This window comes from Schistocerca piceifrons, chromosome 2 (assembly GCF_021461385.2).
Source record: "Schistocerca piceifrons isolate TAMUIC-IGC-003096 chromosome 2, iqSchPice1.1, whole genome shotgun sequence".
Taxonomy (NCBI): Eukaryota; Metazoa; Arthropoda; class Insecta; order Orthoptera; family Acrididae; genus Schistocerca; species Schistocerca piceifrons.
The window spans coordinates 442,732,024-442,748,475 of record NC_060139.1 but is presented as its reverse complement, the minus strand read 5'-3'; positions in this window follow the sequence as shown (position 1 = coordinate 442,748,475).

The following is a 16,452-nucleotide window of genomic DNA, read 5'->3' as shown; positions in this document are numbered from 1 at the left end:
TATTTTCTGTGTACCGGTACTTTTATTGTCTCTTTCAGTTATATCTACTAAGTTAACTGTTTGGAAGTTTCCACAATAAACCTACTAAGTGCATACATCTTTTCCTCTAACCCCTTGCTGAACAGTGAGGGGCCGTCTTGGATTCGTGGTCGTCCAGGACTCGGGGATACACGACATGAGTAGACAGTCGTGCAGATGGCTCACGGTATCTTGTCGTAGTGACTAGTTGGTGATGGGAATAGTCGTAGGCAACTGTTTAGCTAGTGCTATGTGGATCATTTTAATTAAGTTTGAGAATGTCTTAGCACCCTCTGCTCAATTACAGAAGCTATATTTATTGAATCTGACAGTCTGTAGAATCATACATTGTAATTATTATTGTTGTTGCTTGATTACGTGAGCTGGGGTAAAACTGATTTTAATTCTGTTTTACGCATCTCTGTTTCACTGTGTTGAGAGCAGTGTAATTCTTATTCTTTTGTTTGAGCGCCGATTGGTAGAACCATGTTTGGTTGCAAGCCGAATTCTGTTCATTTGTTTTTTCTGTTGTCATGAACACTTTATGTTTAGTAAATTATTTGTTAAATCAAGGCCATGCCTCCACAACTCACTGCCAAAATCCGACTCCTACCTCTCCCCAAATTACACGTTACAGGCTGGAGCAATGTTCAAAATATTTAACCCAGCTATAGTTCTAGAATACTAAACTGTAAATAGGGCTAATTCAATGTGAAATGAACACTATAACTGTTTGACAGGGTATTAATGTTTTCTCAAATTTCCTTTTAGACTTATACCTGAGAAAGCTAGCGGTGTCTGTGAGATGATCATTATAAATCAGCAGAAGGAAAAAATGTCAAATGGAATAATTTGCTTGAACAAACAATGGTGCATACTAAAGCGACTATTACAAGCTCAAATTCTTCAAGTGTGAAACATAAATTTTAAGGTTATTTTTCACTGTAGTTAAAACTAGTAACTCTTTGTGAAACTTAGAATGCAGCTAAACATGAAGTCCACATTTACATACAATCCACACATCATTTGCATAATACTCTTTCATTTACTGAGATAGTATCTCCTCTGCTGCTATGAAAAGAGCATAGAATGTGTCCTATTTCTATTATTTCTTCAGAATACTTGTTGTTGATTAACAAAACCTATTGAACTTCTTTTTATTCACCGTATTCGGAATATTTTTGGGATTCTGTTCAGTCAGAATTGTGTGAAATACTATTTCGGCTTCCTCAAGGTGGTAAGATATGGTTGATAATTGAGTAAACAACAGTATGTAAAATTTAATGCAAATATAGTTTATTGTCAGAAGTTTTCTTTATTTATAGTCACTTTTCTGACTTTGTCTTGGCCACAGCATAAATAGGGGTAAAAATGATATGGAGCTGTCGTTTGCCAGTAAGAATGGTTGGGGAAACTTAGTTTATACACCACCCCCGTATAATGTGACATGTATGACTTAGTCAAACGTCCATACAAAACCAATTTTGGCGACAGTGTATCCACCTTGACCGTCACCTTGGGCTGTCACGTGTCATGCGCTTTGTACAAATATGCTTTTGGCAGTTACTGAAGTGAAATTCGTAGACGATGAATGATAAGTATTGGAATAAAATGGTTCCATTCCATACTAGACGCCTGGTACAGCACCGTTTATGAGTTTCTTGAAATAAGACACTCTCGGATACAAAATAACTTTAATTTACAAGAAATGAGCGTTTCGTCCTTTTGGGGCGAAAAATGACAATAGTGGGGCATATGCAGTTTAAAATTGCGAAATAGAGTTAATATAAAAACACAAGAGAGTCAATGTTTCAGGCTGCGGGGCAGTCTCTGCAATTAACTGTAAGTGAGCTTACGTAAAAATTAATGTGGGGACCATTTGTCCGTTAATGTCCATATGTGGCACTAAAATGAAATTTTATAAGGAACCATCGTCCTGTCGTCTTGGGATGAATAAAAGCACTACGGAACCTGGAACTGGGAACACAATGCCAAATATAAATACAGTGTCTGCTAGATAGGAAAATTATGACAAACAAAGAAAAATTAAGAAATCTTCCGTAACATGGAACCAACCGCGTTCCGGCGCACGCAGCATGGAGTGTTGCGTACAGCTGACAAATAGTAAATACTGCGGTCGAGAACTGGATAAGTCAGCCTATAACTCGACCGTTACTATTGTAATTTAGTACTTCTACCTAAATAACAGAAAACCCTGTCTCTATGTTGCCACGTGTAACCCTCTTACTATATTTTGTTTAGTTTCAAAATACAGTCCACTGTGGGAGGATAGAACTGTTAACAGGAAAAGCTAATCAGTACAGTAACCCTTTTTACAGGATTTAATCGTGTATTGTATCTAATGGATAAGTAACTCAGACTATTCAATTATTTTCCTAATATATTACCCAGCATTTGGAAAGAAATGCAGTATGAATAGTATTATATTGAAGCTAGGACAACTTAGTTCCAAGTTCATTTAGTGGTTTAAAATACTTACTAATGGTCGTCAGCCTATCGAAGCAATGAAACAGTGAAGTATTGGAAAAGCGAAGTATGTATTTTGCCTACTTTCTTGCTTCTGTTTAAGTTGCTTCTTCAAAAAAATGTTACTCCAGGTAAACAATGTTGGTGGAGACACTGGAATTTTTTTTTCCTACTACACCCTCATACATTACATTTTTAAAAGAGGAACAGCCCAGTAGATAACTTAAAGGAAGTTAAAGAAATTTGGCCAGGGGGAACTTTAGAAAAGCACTTTCCGTAACCAAAAAACTTAAATACTAAAGTACTTAGATACTAAACTTTTTATACTGAACATTTCAGTTCAAGGAAACCTCTTTCTTACTGGAATTTACTTTCAAAAGCTATTACTCTTTTAATTCTGTATAGTCATTTAATAGATTTTAATAACTTGGCTTAACTTTGTTTGAATGTTATGCAAGCAAACTTTTACTATAACACTTTGCAATAGTTAAGAAAACTTATAAAACAAGAATAGTTTCACTTTATTTCTCTGTAATGTATTAAAGAATGGACGTGTTATTACTCTAACTACAATTCTCATTACGCCTTTCAGTGAAACAATTAAGACAACTATTACACAAAAACAATTTAAATGGTACCTCTTTATATTAACTTGGCACTTCGTAAGTCTGTAAAACAGGATACTCGGATTGAACACAATAAAGGAACCCTATGTAGGTGTATGACTAGGATGAATTAAGAGGGTGAACCAGTTTCTTTAAAGATAAAGAATGGTTATTTACTAGTAAAACACAGTTTAAATTAATGGTTCACGCTGTAAAAAAGTAAAATACCAAAAAAAAATATTATCTAGTGGCTGTAGGCTTGGATGTGGCGAACAGTTATGACGGCTACACTACCCACAGTACGGCCTGCAAGTATCTTGCTGTATGGGCTCATTTTCTCTTCCTGCCGTCGTTCAATTTTACATATAGTAGCCCAACAACTCGCTACTATGCCATAAGACATTTTCAGTCTTCATCCGAGGCATTTTTGTGGAAATTTGCAGGCAAAGCTTCTCCTGCTCCACAAGGGTGTTGCCTCAGTCACTGTTGCCTACAGACTGTGTGACTTACTTTCCTTGCTTGATGTAGGTAGCGCGCTAATTAGTCCTTGCCACCTTTTCCACTCCCCAGAGCCACTTTCGTTTCAAACAAAAGCGCTCTGGCTTTTACAGAATACCTATTTCTTACATTGTTCCTAAGCTTGACCATTTCTTACCATTGTCAAATGTGCATCAACATGAACAGTTTATACACACAAATATTTGTAAATACATGTGACATCAGAAACTTATTCAACGTAATAAACAATTTACATAGCATTTTACATACATTATTCACATACAATGCAAAGAACTTCAACCTCCAATACATCACACTTTACAGCACATATACAGAAAATATAGAACCAATATGTGAAAATTTTAAAGCAAAAAATTCCATGCCGGACTTTGTTTCCCGACGACATAACGCGGTTGGCTCCGTGTTACGTGAAGATTTCTTAATTTTTCTTGGTTTGTCATAGTTTTCCCGTTTAGCAAACACTGTACCAGGCTCAGAAGTATGAAACCGGAATTTGGTAGCAATAATGACACGTCTGTTGTTTGAAACTGATAAACAATATTTTATTCAAAATAATCTCCATTGCTATTCATACATTTCTCGCACCTCTCCGGCAGGCCATCAGTGCCACGCCAAAAAGCAGTCTTATTTTGAAGCGAACCAGTCAGAGAGCCATTTTCTTACATTTTCATACGAACTAAGGCGTTGTTCAGCGACTGATGCAAATTGATGATAATCGGATGGAGCCAAGTCAAGTTCTCAGCTAAACGCCTCGATCGTTTTCCTGACCCGTTTTTCTGTGTGTGATGGGGTGTTATCATGAAGCATGACTTTTGGTTGCCTTTTTCCATATTCCAGTCGTTTTTTCACATAACTCTCAGTTTAAATCGATCATTTGCTGTTGGTAGCGATCAGTGTTAATTGTGTCACCAAGTTTTAGCTACTCATAGTATATGGCACTCTTCTCATCCCACCAAACACAGAGCATCGTCTGCTTTCGAAAGTGATTTGGTCTTTCAGTGGATGTTGATGGTTTGACTAGATTCACCCAAGATTTACGAAGGCGGTTCGCCCGGCTGCCCCCGTCAGAGGTTCGAGTCCTCCCTCGGGCATGTGCGTGTGTGTTGTCCTTGGCATAAGTTAGTTTAAGTTGGATTAACTGATGTGTAAGCCTAAGGACCAATGACTTCAGCAGTTTGGTCCCATAGGAACTTACCACCAATTTACGAAGCTTAGGGTTCTCAAAATACGGGAAATTCCGGTGTCATACTTCTGCACCTGGTATTTACACTTGGCATTGTACTCCCGGCCCCAGGTTCCGTAATGCTTTTATTCATCCCATGACGACAGGACAACTGTTCCTTATAAAATTTTATTTTAGTGGCATATGTGGGCATTAAAGGACAAATGTTAGTTTTCCACATTAATTTTTACGTAAGTTCACGTTACATTTAACTGTAGAGACCGCTGCACAGCCAGGAACTTTGACTCTTTTGTGTTTTTATATTAACTCCATTTCGCAATTTTAATCTGCATATGTCTCACTGCTGTCATTTTTCACCCCTAGGCCAACCTGATGACGCTGCAAAAAGAGCGAATGCATTATTTCATGTAAATAAGAAATATTTTGCAACCAAAATCGTCTTAATTCAATGAATAAGTGTTTGACAGTTCATATTACCGTAGAACACTTGTGTTGTTTTATGACTTATTTTCACAGGGTTTACATATTATGTTTTAGTGAATTCATGATATTTTACGAATAATGCTCATTACTTCGGGACAAAATAAGATGTATCACAGCAGAGTTATTGTTCATATAGGGACGATAATATTTTATTTCCAAATAATCAACCGTACTACAGATACAAGTTTACGTAAATGTAAACACAAATTTCACATACTTTGCGATGAGTCAAATGCACTTTAAATTGGGGCTGCTCGCTTATATCGATAGTGCCGTTCACAGCGAATGTCTCTGGCCGGTTGCTGGGTAAACAAAGGGCGCCTTCCCCTCAGGGGGAAAGGAAGAGCTGTTGAGCGGGAATATACAGACGTGAGCGGCACACTTATGGAGTCTTTTACTGTCGACAAAACTGCGTGCAGGTCAGCGCCCGCTGTTGGCAGTTTCGTGTTGATACCCCTGTGGGCTGAACATTCACTGAAGTTGGCTGTCTAGATTGGAGTACTTGTTGGTACTGGGACGCTGGATGGAAGTCAAACTGTCAGCCACTCAACTATTTTGAGGACCTATATTTGTCTTTGGAATCCGTCTCACCTCAAGATTACGGATACGGGCAGCAATTTAGAAGTGTTGTGGATCCCCACATCCTGGTTATCTTTGTTTTTTTGCGAGTGATTTTCCTGTGGCCAGCCTGTTACATTGTGTGTAGCGTATGCACTCATTTATTTCTGTACTGGGCCATCTAGCCGTTTTGAGCACATTTCACGACTTGTGGCGAACGAGGGCCAATCATTCAATTTACTATTGGCAAGTTTGGCTTTCTGTTGTCATTTTGCTGAGTGGCGTGGCATGATAATGTCTACAGAAGCCCCGTGTTTTTCTAATGTCCAGGAAGCTGCATACTCGAGTACTCAAGTAATTGCTCTAAAACTTACTTGATGTTGCCTCAGAATAAAAACATTCTAGGTTGCAACGCTGCTTAATATCAATAACGCGTTTCGCCCATTTGGGGCATCGTCAGATTGTGTAAAAATAACTTAATATGGAACCCAGTCGTCATAAAGCCGTATAAAACGGAAAATGGATACGAAAATAAATGGATATGTAACCTACCCGTCATAAAAAACGTACAAAATAGAAAGTGGACCTAAAGCGCGCCAACTGACTCTGAATAGAATAGAACCATGCTTGTTTTAGCCCTTAAAAGTGAAATTAGATAAAAACGGAAAAGCTGTTGCATTAAGTTAATCCCTCTACATCATCTGTATAGTTTATTTACATGTTGGACCGTTCGCTTGACAGCCTTTATAGACAGACAATAAGGGTAGCATGAAGAAGGCGACAGAATGGTAAAAGTATCGCCATGCTACTGATACCAGCCGAAAGTGCGTGTGTGTGTCTGTGTGTGCTTGTGTGTAGTGAAGGTAGTGACGTAGTGACCAGTGACGTGATATAAATCATTGATTAGGTAATATTGTGTGTGCATGGCCAGTAATTTTTTAAATGTTTTCCTTTTTTAGTTAAGATATCGTGAGTGGTGTCATTTTGTAAATAATCTGTGGGTAAATAAACAACAAACTGATTAATTTAACTGACTAGTAACTAACTGAATGGTGGTGAAGGAGAGTGGGGTTTCGAAAAACGTCTTCAGGAGGAAAGGACACCAGTCAAGGAGCAGGAAGTAGTACCTTACAGCATGGAAAATATCACTGGCTTTTCAAATTGATGGTAGAATTGGTAACGAACTGATTTTACTATAATTTAAAAGATATTTGTATTCTATTTCTGTAAACATTCAAAATGATTGTAGTTTATCAACATAAATATGAAAATGTTGGTAAAGTTTCTGTTCTTTCAAATCATAATAAAGGCTGGTTTTACCTTTCCTCTTCTTCTCTTCTTAATTTGTGACGTCAAAAGGAATTGTTACAACCTTTTTCTCAAGACTGAACTTTTCAACAACTCTAACACATACAAAGTCAAATGCATTTCACTATCAACGGGAAAGTTCTCCAAAACCGCACAATGATACTTCTATTTGGATGGTAACATGTAACCAATAAGGGAACAAACTTGAGGTTTGTTTGGCTGGAAGAATCCAGGATCACTGAAATAAACTGTTCTTCTTTCTGTTCCTGCATTATATGTTTCTAACCAAACAGCGCTAATACATTCGTGACAGTTGATTTGGGTTTCGTCTGAGAACAAGAGAACTTTTTGTTCAGAAACGTTTAAATAACATTGTTGCACCCCTTCGACTTGAAACTCTGATTATGCATCACTGTGTGGCCTTCACATGTAGAGTCTTGAAGTGAAAGTTGTTTGTCCATGGCTGAAACGTAATAGACAGTAGTTCCACGTGAAAGAAAGGTGGCGAGGAGGCACTTTTAAAGACCCTCTCTGTGGCTGGAACAGTACCTTAGCTAGATACGATGGCCAATGTACACGTAGGCCTACCTATTACTTTTAACAATAAATAATTTCAAAACATTTTAAATTACGTTTAAAATTAAATAACTTCAAAGCTTCTTAAACCATCATAATAAAGTGTCCAGTGATAGTACTTGAACAGCACAATCAAAAGTCAGTATCAGATTTTTTTTAAAGTTGTACAGTTTGAATATGGATTTTTTTTAAAAAAAGTAGTGCAGTTTGAATATGAAGCGAGAATACAGATTCAAACGATAAAAAGCGCACTTATATATGAGAAATCTGAAAAACAACAAGAATAGCGTCACGAGGAGATAATAAATATGAGTAACTATCTGTTGATATACAAGTCACCTTAAATAGTTAACCGTGCATAATGCCAATTTTGTTCACTTCATATTCATGAGATGCAAATAATTGACAAATTAAATGCCCGATCAGAAACCAGTACCGCAGTATAAACGCTGGTGAAAGGCTATTTCTGGCTCTTATAAGATGATGTCTCCTAAAACGTCATTTCTGTATAACGGTCTCAGTGACGTTAGCACATAAAAGCAGCGACCCTATCCAGAGTTCCACGAAGTACCCTGATATGCGACTCCATGAGGTGGTGAGTGGTTGCTTTGTGGTTACTACGTCAATGAGATACCTTACTGTTGCAGTGAGGGCGGCCGATGTTGCTGTCGAAAGGGTGAATATGAAGCAGAAGCAGCACGACCTGCTCATGTGGTGCTGCTTGTTGTATGAATCCCCCACCGCAGTCAGTTCTCTGTGTCTAAGTAGCAAATTAGTGAAAATTCGGTTTACTACAATGTTAAAGCCAGTGTATATGTTAAAATATGTGGCACTGTCGTAGAGATTTATCAGTACCCAGATCCGCTACCATTTATCGTTTTACTCACGACGCGTGAACATGATATTGTAAAGGTACTCAGTTTCACTAAACATTCTCTTTTGTATTGAAGTCCAATTTTTGTTCTGTGAACAAAGAGTGTGCTCTGTTAGAAAATGATTCATGGTACTACTTGGGTTGTCATGATTCAGTTTTAGGTGTCAGTCTTGTATTTTAGAGAGTATCGAAAGCATAACGATGTGTATCTTTGTTTTCGCTGCACAACTCACGTTCTTCATCAATGAAACTACCTATAAACTGACCTTCTCTGTAAAAATTTGGGAGGGGTTTCGGCTGTCTCTAATAGTCTTAGAATTTTGAACAGGACTATTGCGAAGAAAACGAACAGAGTTATTGGCTATGTTGGGAACGTCTTCTGGTGCCACCAATTCAAGTAAAATTGAGAACACCTTCAAAAAATTTATCGGACTGACTTTAAGCCCGCCAATACAAATCCACTGCGAAAAATAGCTATTGAGAAACAATTTCTCACGCATACACACATCTAAACATAATTAGCAACTGACAGAGAAAGGATTGAAGCTAAGCACTTCATGTCTAGCAAGACAGGAAGTGCTTATCATAATTAGTCAGTGAAGGTATTGTGAAAAACATATCCCCAATGTTATCACCATGATGAAAATCCTCTTAGTCGTCGTCCAAGTTAAACAAATTTAAATGAACTGAGAACTATCAGAAACTTTGTGACTTAAGGTTATACAGTTTAACATACTTCTGATCATATCGACACAAATGAAATTCTTGTCGTTGATGTTATTAAAATGACATACAAATTGTAATTACACTGGGAGGTGTATTTCTTTATAGGACAAGATATATTACAAGAATATCCAGCTGTTGAGTGTTTTGTTGAATCCTAAACTAATTACAAAAACCATTTTTTGCATAATTTTGTTAATGAAACATGCGGATGGATATGTTGTTATCTATTGTGCTGCTTTGTGGAATTTTCCACCTATGAATCGAGACGCGTGATCCTTGAATAAATACTTTCCAGGTTTAAAAAATGGTAAGACCGTTTTTCATGCCTGTTCTGCACGATGTTTTAATGTACATGTAGAAGTTGATTGAGAATGATTGTATTGCCAGAACACAGATGACGTTACATATGATACTGTATTGTTGATAAATAGTTTAATTGCATTTCAAGATTGAAATCATGTAAGAAATTGGTTATAGCACAAAATATAAATTTCCACAATTTATGACACTGATGCGATGCTGAATTGCACCTAGTAAGCACACTAGAGACAAATCACCTTCATGTTGTAGCTAAATAGTTTACTTGCATTTCATTAATTTTTAGATGCATTTCAAGGATTTACGATTTCTTTAACAATGAACAACCAGCGACGTTCTCACTGGTTTGTTAAACATAGGGCGTATTCTGAGCCACCCCAGTGAATCTAAGTTCACGTTAGTCTGCTACTGCACACATCTATGAGTGGCAAAAGCTACAAGAACATGCTCTCCCACTACAATGGGACTGGCAATCAGAAGCGTTGACTGACTGATAATTCAGGCATCTGACAGTACGCGACTCCTTGGAACCTCTGAAGACAGAGAAAATTACGTGTACCAACATTCAGTTTACTGTACATTTTTACCAACACACGTCATTTCGAAAACTTTATTGTTTCAAAATATAACAATAACATACAAATTTCTGATATCAGGTGTAATTATTCAAGTACTTAAAATACATGCAAGTTGCAAACTATTTCATTCCATTGCATATTCTGTTACCAATGTAATAACACTTGCTGCGAAGTGTTTTCAGACGCCAGTAGAATTTACATAAGAAATGTTTCGATTGGATTGCAACTACACCACGTAATGTATATCTCTTATTGCGTTATGACACGTGCCATTATTCTTGTCATCCCATTTAAAAGTGTCTTCTCGTAGCCAGATCAACAGTCAATAATGCCTTTCGAATCAAACTAAAACTGTTTATCAGAGTTTCTATATTTTATAATCTCCTGTTTTTATTGTGAAGTTCTTCTGTTTCTAGCTTCAAAAGCATCCGTAATAAACGTCGAAAATATTAGGATCACCTCTACCTCAATTATGCCTGTGCTATAAATTTAGAAAATTCTGGAGGAAGTTGGAGTAATTTACTTACAACAATGATGGGCACCAGAGGCACATCCTAAATGACTTTCAGTTCCAATTGTCAGCCCCAGATGTACCATATTTCCGAATCGTGGAAAAAACTTGATTGTGGCGTCCCCCCCCCCCCCCCCCTTTATTTATCCTCGAGCGTTTGAGATAGGACGTCAAAAAATTAAAAAAAATAGTTTTTCAAGAAATATGTTCATTTTGTAGCGTACATCTTTCTGAAGAGTTTGATATGTAGAACATACGTTAGAGGAACTGTAAGACATGCTATTTCGTCTTAATTGTGCCAAAATGCAGTGCCACGCCTCTTCACACAGCTTTCTTCTATCGCACGTCACTGTATGTCGCTCTGCGGAATTCAAAAGAGTATGGAAGCAATCAAGCCTACATTCAGGACATTGTAAATAAAGGTGTCCTGTGGTGCCTCTCCTGCTCCCAGTCGGCCGGTTTGGCATCCTACCCCTAAAGAAAACTCACAATTAATAGTGGATGGGATTATTTGTAACAGGGAGAGTAACAACTCTAAGAAATTCTCTGCTCTTTATTGCCTATTAGCGAATAACTTTCTCTCTTGTGTGACAAACTTAAATATAGGAAAAATAAAACCTGTAAAGACTAGGGACAAACAAGACATTACACATTTTTTCAATCCTTAGGTCCCAGAATTTATTTGTCTCTAATCTTGCTACAGCTTTACACGGAGTGCTTTCCTTTATGCGAAAGAACCTATTTTATCAAAGTTCGTCTAACGTTTTGCTACATGAAAAATCAAAATGTCCTTGTCATATACTGAAAAAGCTGTTAATAGGAATAGTACCCATGACTGGTGTGGTTTCTCGATTTGATTACGTCTATTTTGTCACTGTCTGCTAAATAAAACGAAATAATCCTTTCCAAAATGCAGCATTTGTAACACACGCCAAATGTCACAAATGGTCATTTTTATCTACCTCATTCACATAAGTAACACAACAGAATATAATTCAAATAAATAAAAAGTTTTATCTTAGGAAATAGTTTCACATTCTTTCATATGTTGCAGTTTCTCAAATATGAGATCAAAAAGTAATACTACGAAATTTTTATATAAATTTGGAATCGGCATATTCTTCTATACAAATTGTGTGATGTACCCGTTTCTTCTCCTTCCTCGTTCTAACGAACAGTCTTGTCATCACTAGTTATTTAGCTACTCTCGTCCCTGACGAAATTTATTATCCAGTTAACTTCACTAATACTGCCAGAATCGCCAGTTTAGTTACCCCGCTTTTATTCTGCGGTTAGGCATTTTTACGTCTTCGTACAACACGTTTTCCGCACTATTCCGAGAATAGAACTTCAGTGGCTGCTAACCAGGGACAGCTGTTTGCTCCTCGTGACGATAGTGTTAACAACAGTCACGAACGAAACTCTAAAACCGAGAAGATTTTCTTTCGTGAATGTCACCGTAATAGATTCTGACGGACACACTGTCGTGATGTAAAATTAATATTTATTTCATTCACATCTACGAACTGGTGTAGTCCAACGGTTTTTTCAGATCTCTAAAAAGGGAAAAATGAATAGAAAAACGAATGTCCTACTATATGATTAGATGAATAAGTTTAGAAATCAATTTCAAAACTTTTAACAGTTTGGATTTCATATTATTTTGAAAAAATATGTTTAAAGTGGACATTGTAATTTTGGCATAGTAAAAGTTGTTTACGTTTACATTCATTTATAAGCACATGTGCGTATCCTGTCTTCTGCCCCTTCTGTGTACATAGGGAAGAGACTTGGAGACACCCGAAGGTTTCTGATAGAGCGTAGTGTGTAATGGCAAAACAGACATTTAGATATCAGATTTTAATCTGAAAATCATTACCAACAGCAGATTTGTACTATGATCGTAATTTATCGCTTATGAAATGCAGATTGAAGCTGAAGCTATCGGAGAAAGATAGATGACATAAATCGTCGACAAATCCAGCAGGAAATGATACAAGAAAAAAGCTGTGTTTTTATATTCTGGCAGGTGTCATTGCAATTCAAATTTAAAAAAAAATGTTACTTCCTCTAAATTATATCTCGATTACCGATCACGAGGCCAGAATTAAGGAAAATCGTGCACGTATAATAGGGTGTAACGTTCTTCGATTTAATATGCAGTTAGATACGGTAATTTTACACCAATGATCATCGTTGCAGGAAAAATAGGAATCCTAACGTGAGGCTTGAAGATATGCCGCGGTCTGGGTCATATAGTGTCACAGTGACTAACATGGAATTCTTAACGGACAACGCTTCACAGTTTTTTCAAATTATTTTCGATATGCTTCAAGAAATACTTAAAAGTATTGCATAAATTAAATTTTCCACGTGCAAACTGTAATAAATGTTCTGCTTGTAGCTGTACTTTCGTAGCAACCATTTTAAAGTATAAAATATGGGCTATAAGGAAACCAACACGCTTACTTCTGGTCTTAAAACATCATCGCGAATGCTCATAGGTCAACTTTTGTCTTAGACTGACTTGATGGCGTCCGTCTGACGTAAACGTAAATGGTCTCGTGTCTTCAGTGTGCTAATACTTCCAGAACAATAATGATCACACTCTCGATCAGTTTCCCATGGTGCTAGTAGGTGCTGCATCACTAGTTTATTGTGACTGGTATAGTCTATATAAGTACTGAAATGCGTGGTTTCGTCACGGTACACGTTTCGTTTTATGCAGTTTAGAGATCGCCATTGATACGGTTTTCTCGCCCTTTTGTTGCTTAAAACACGGCTACAATGGCTGTATGCACGTTTCTTTATCATTTTCCTCTCTGGCACCGGTGTTCACCATAAAAAAGTGTACGGGAATGGGAGTCCATAACGGCCAACAAAGAAACGTAACGAGGATGACAACGTTGTCTGGCTGCAAGGCAATATTTTTTGGGCAGCTAGTAACACAGAGCGTGGTTAATTGAGGTGAGGGAGAGGGACCGTCCGTGTCCCAACTCCCACATCCTCTCACAACGTTTTTCTGACAAATGGGCTGCGAACTGTACTGTTTTCTCCCTGCACGAAGTTTTCAATGGAACAGAAAGACTAAACGGGTGAATGGCGATAATTCAGTGTACCCTCCATCACACGCTACACAGTAAAAGGGGCCTATCAGTACAAACCAGAGTACCAGAAAAGGCTAACCTTACCAGCACTTCAAGGACAGGACAGCAGGGAACAACGTAAGCTCCACACCTGTACGGACAACACACGCAAGAGCCGTCGCCGTCGCTATCTTGAGACGATAGGCACAGCAGCGATATTGTCTTAAAGGAAAACCACGTTGCGCGTAGCTGACCCACTTGTTAACACTCATTAGCCACGTAACTGTCACGCAAACCTCAAATGAAATATAAGTTTTGCTGAGATGGGATCTTTAAATACCTTGTTACAGTAAGTTACAAATTGTATCTGTGGTATTAACGTACAGTGCGATCAAGAGTGCATGGACATAGTATACTGTTGTTCGTTCCATGGAAGCTTGCAATGTAACTGACCTCTTTCCTAAAATGTTCCAACGTTTAATCTCCTCGGTAAAATTTACAGTGAGTTCCGGTGAACTGAAAGTATATGTTTCTATTCTTGGTGAAGCGTGCTAAGTATTTATTACAGGTTGACTTACGTGGGAAGCCCACCTCGCTGGGTGTATATAAATGAGTAGGTGGATACCGTCTGTATCCCTGTGCGTCAGTCCTCAGGCGATGCAAATGCGTCCACGCAACTGGCATCGTTAGAAACTTGTTTCGAAATGAATAGAGACTTACCGATGAACAGTGCCTGGTGATAAGTTAGGCACCTTACTCTGAAAATAAAACAAAAAATTCAGCGTGATGTGTAAATAGACGAAATGATCCGACGTCATTTCACTACGCGAACGGCGAACAGTGACTGGAATCAGTCCAGATACCAGGGAGTGGTTTAAGGTGTAACGAATGCGCAAATGTAGCCCTGATAGAACACTCAGGAAGTGCTGTTCACCTACGAAACAGATCCCTTACGAAGCAGTCGTTCCACTTCATCTGGTTCCTGTACACTTACCAAGTTAGATTAACAGAAGAGAGAGAAGATACAGGAAGAAGTGATGTCGTGGGTCAGTTTAAAAGGCGTCAAAGTGTCGCAGAAAAACCCAAAGAACTGTGGTGGAAGACGTTACAAAGAAGACCTTGTGAATCGTGGAAAGCTTTACTCGCAGAAATAAAAAAGTTCCCACTCCAGTGCGAGACAGGAGTGATGACCATGTCGCAAAAGCAGAAAAACTTTTGCTGGTACATAAAGCACTCCGTCTTCAGGCCACAAGTGGCCCATCGGGACCATCCGACCGCCGTGTCATCCTCAGTTGAGGATGCAGATAGGAGGGGTGAGTAATCAGCAAACCGCTCTCCCGGTCGTTATGATGGTTTTCTTTGACCGGAGCCGCTACTATTCGGTCGAGTAGCTCTTCAATTGGCATCACGAGGCTGAGTGCAGCCCGAAAAATGGCAACAGTGCATGGCGGCTGGATGGTCACCCATCCAAGTGCCGGCCACACCCGACAGCGCTTAACTTCGGTGATCTCACGGGAAGCGGTGTATCCACTGAGGCAAGGCCGTTGCCTTGCTGATACATAGGAGTACAGAAATCCACGTACGATCCTCGAATGGAATAGGAAAGGAATGTTGTTCTTAGAAAGACATAAAATGTTAACATAGTGTTAATTAATTGCACGAGCATCCAAAGAAAGGTACCATATCCAGTCTCTGGTGGTGGTGGTAAATTCCTAAGAGACCAAACTGCTGAGGTCATCGGTCCCTAGGCTTACATACTACTTGATGTAACTTATACTAACTTACGGTAAGGACAAAACGCGGTTCGAGTCTTCCCTCGGGCATACCTGAGGGAGGACTCGAACCGCCGACAGCGGGAGCCGCGCGAACCGCAGCAGGGCGCCCAAGACCGCGCGGCTATCCAGCGCGGCTATCTAGTCTCGCTTACAAATTATACTAACATTTAAATAGTGCTACGAACAGAACGTAGGCTGAAACCATTACTGGTCGCAATGAGACCTGAAATTCCAATTGGAAAGCGTATTAAAAAGGCTGGTACTAGAAGTGCATGTGAAGCTGTGAATAATACGATAGTATCTAATGAGATTACCACATTTCACATATGTGAAATATTGTGGGAATGGTAAGTGTTGCACGGGGATCACCGAGCGAGGTGGTCCAATGGTTAGCACACAGGCCTCGCTTTCGGGGGGACGACGGTTCAAAACCTACATCCGACCATCCTGATTTACGTTTTCCTTGATTCCCCTAGATCGCTTCAGGCAAAGGCCGGGATGGTTCCTTTGAAAGGGCAAGGCCGACTTCCTTCCCCATCCTCCCCTAATGCGATGGTACCGCTGATCTCCTTATTTGGTCCTTTTCCCCAAATCAACCAACCAACCAACCAACGGTTGCCTTTTTATACAACCCTGCAGTTTTGTTTTTATATAATTTCTTTTCATTGTGTGGGAAAATTTTTACAAGGTTTCACTCGGTATAAAATTAATACATAAAATGCTGCACTTACTCGCTTCCCGCGCCCGGGTTCCCGGGTTCGATTCCCGGCGGGGTCAGGGATTTTCTCTGCCTCGTGATGACTGGGTGTTGTGTGATGTCCTTAGGTTAGTTAGGTTTAAGTAGTTC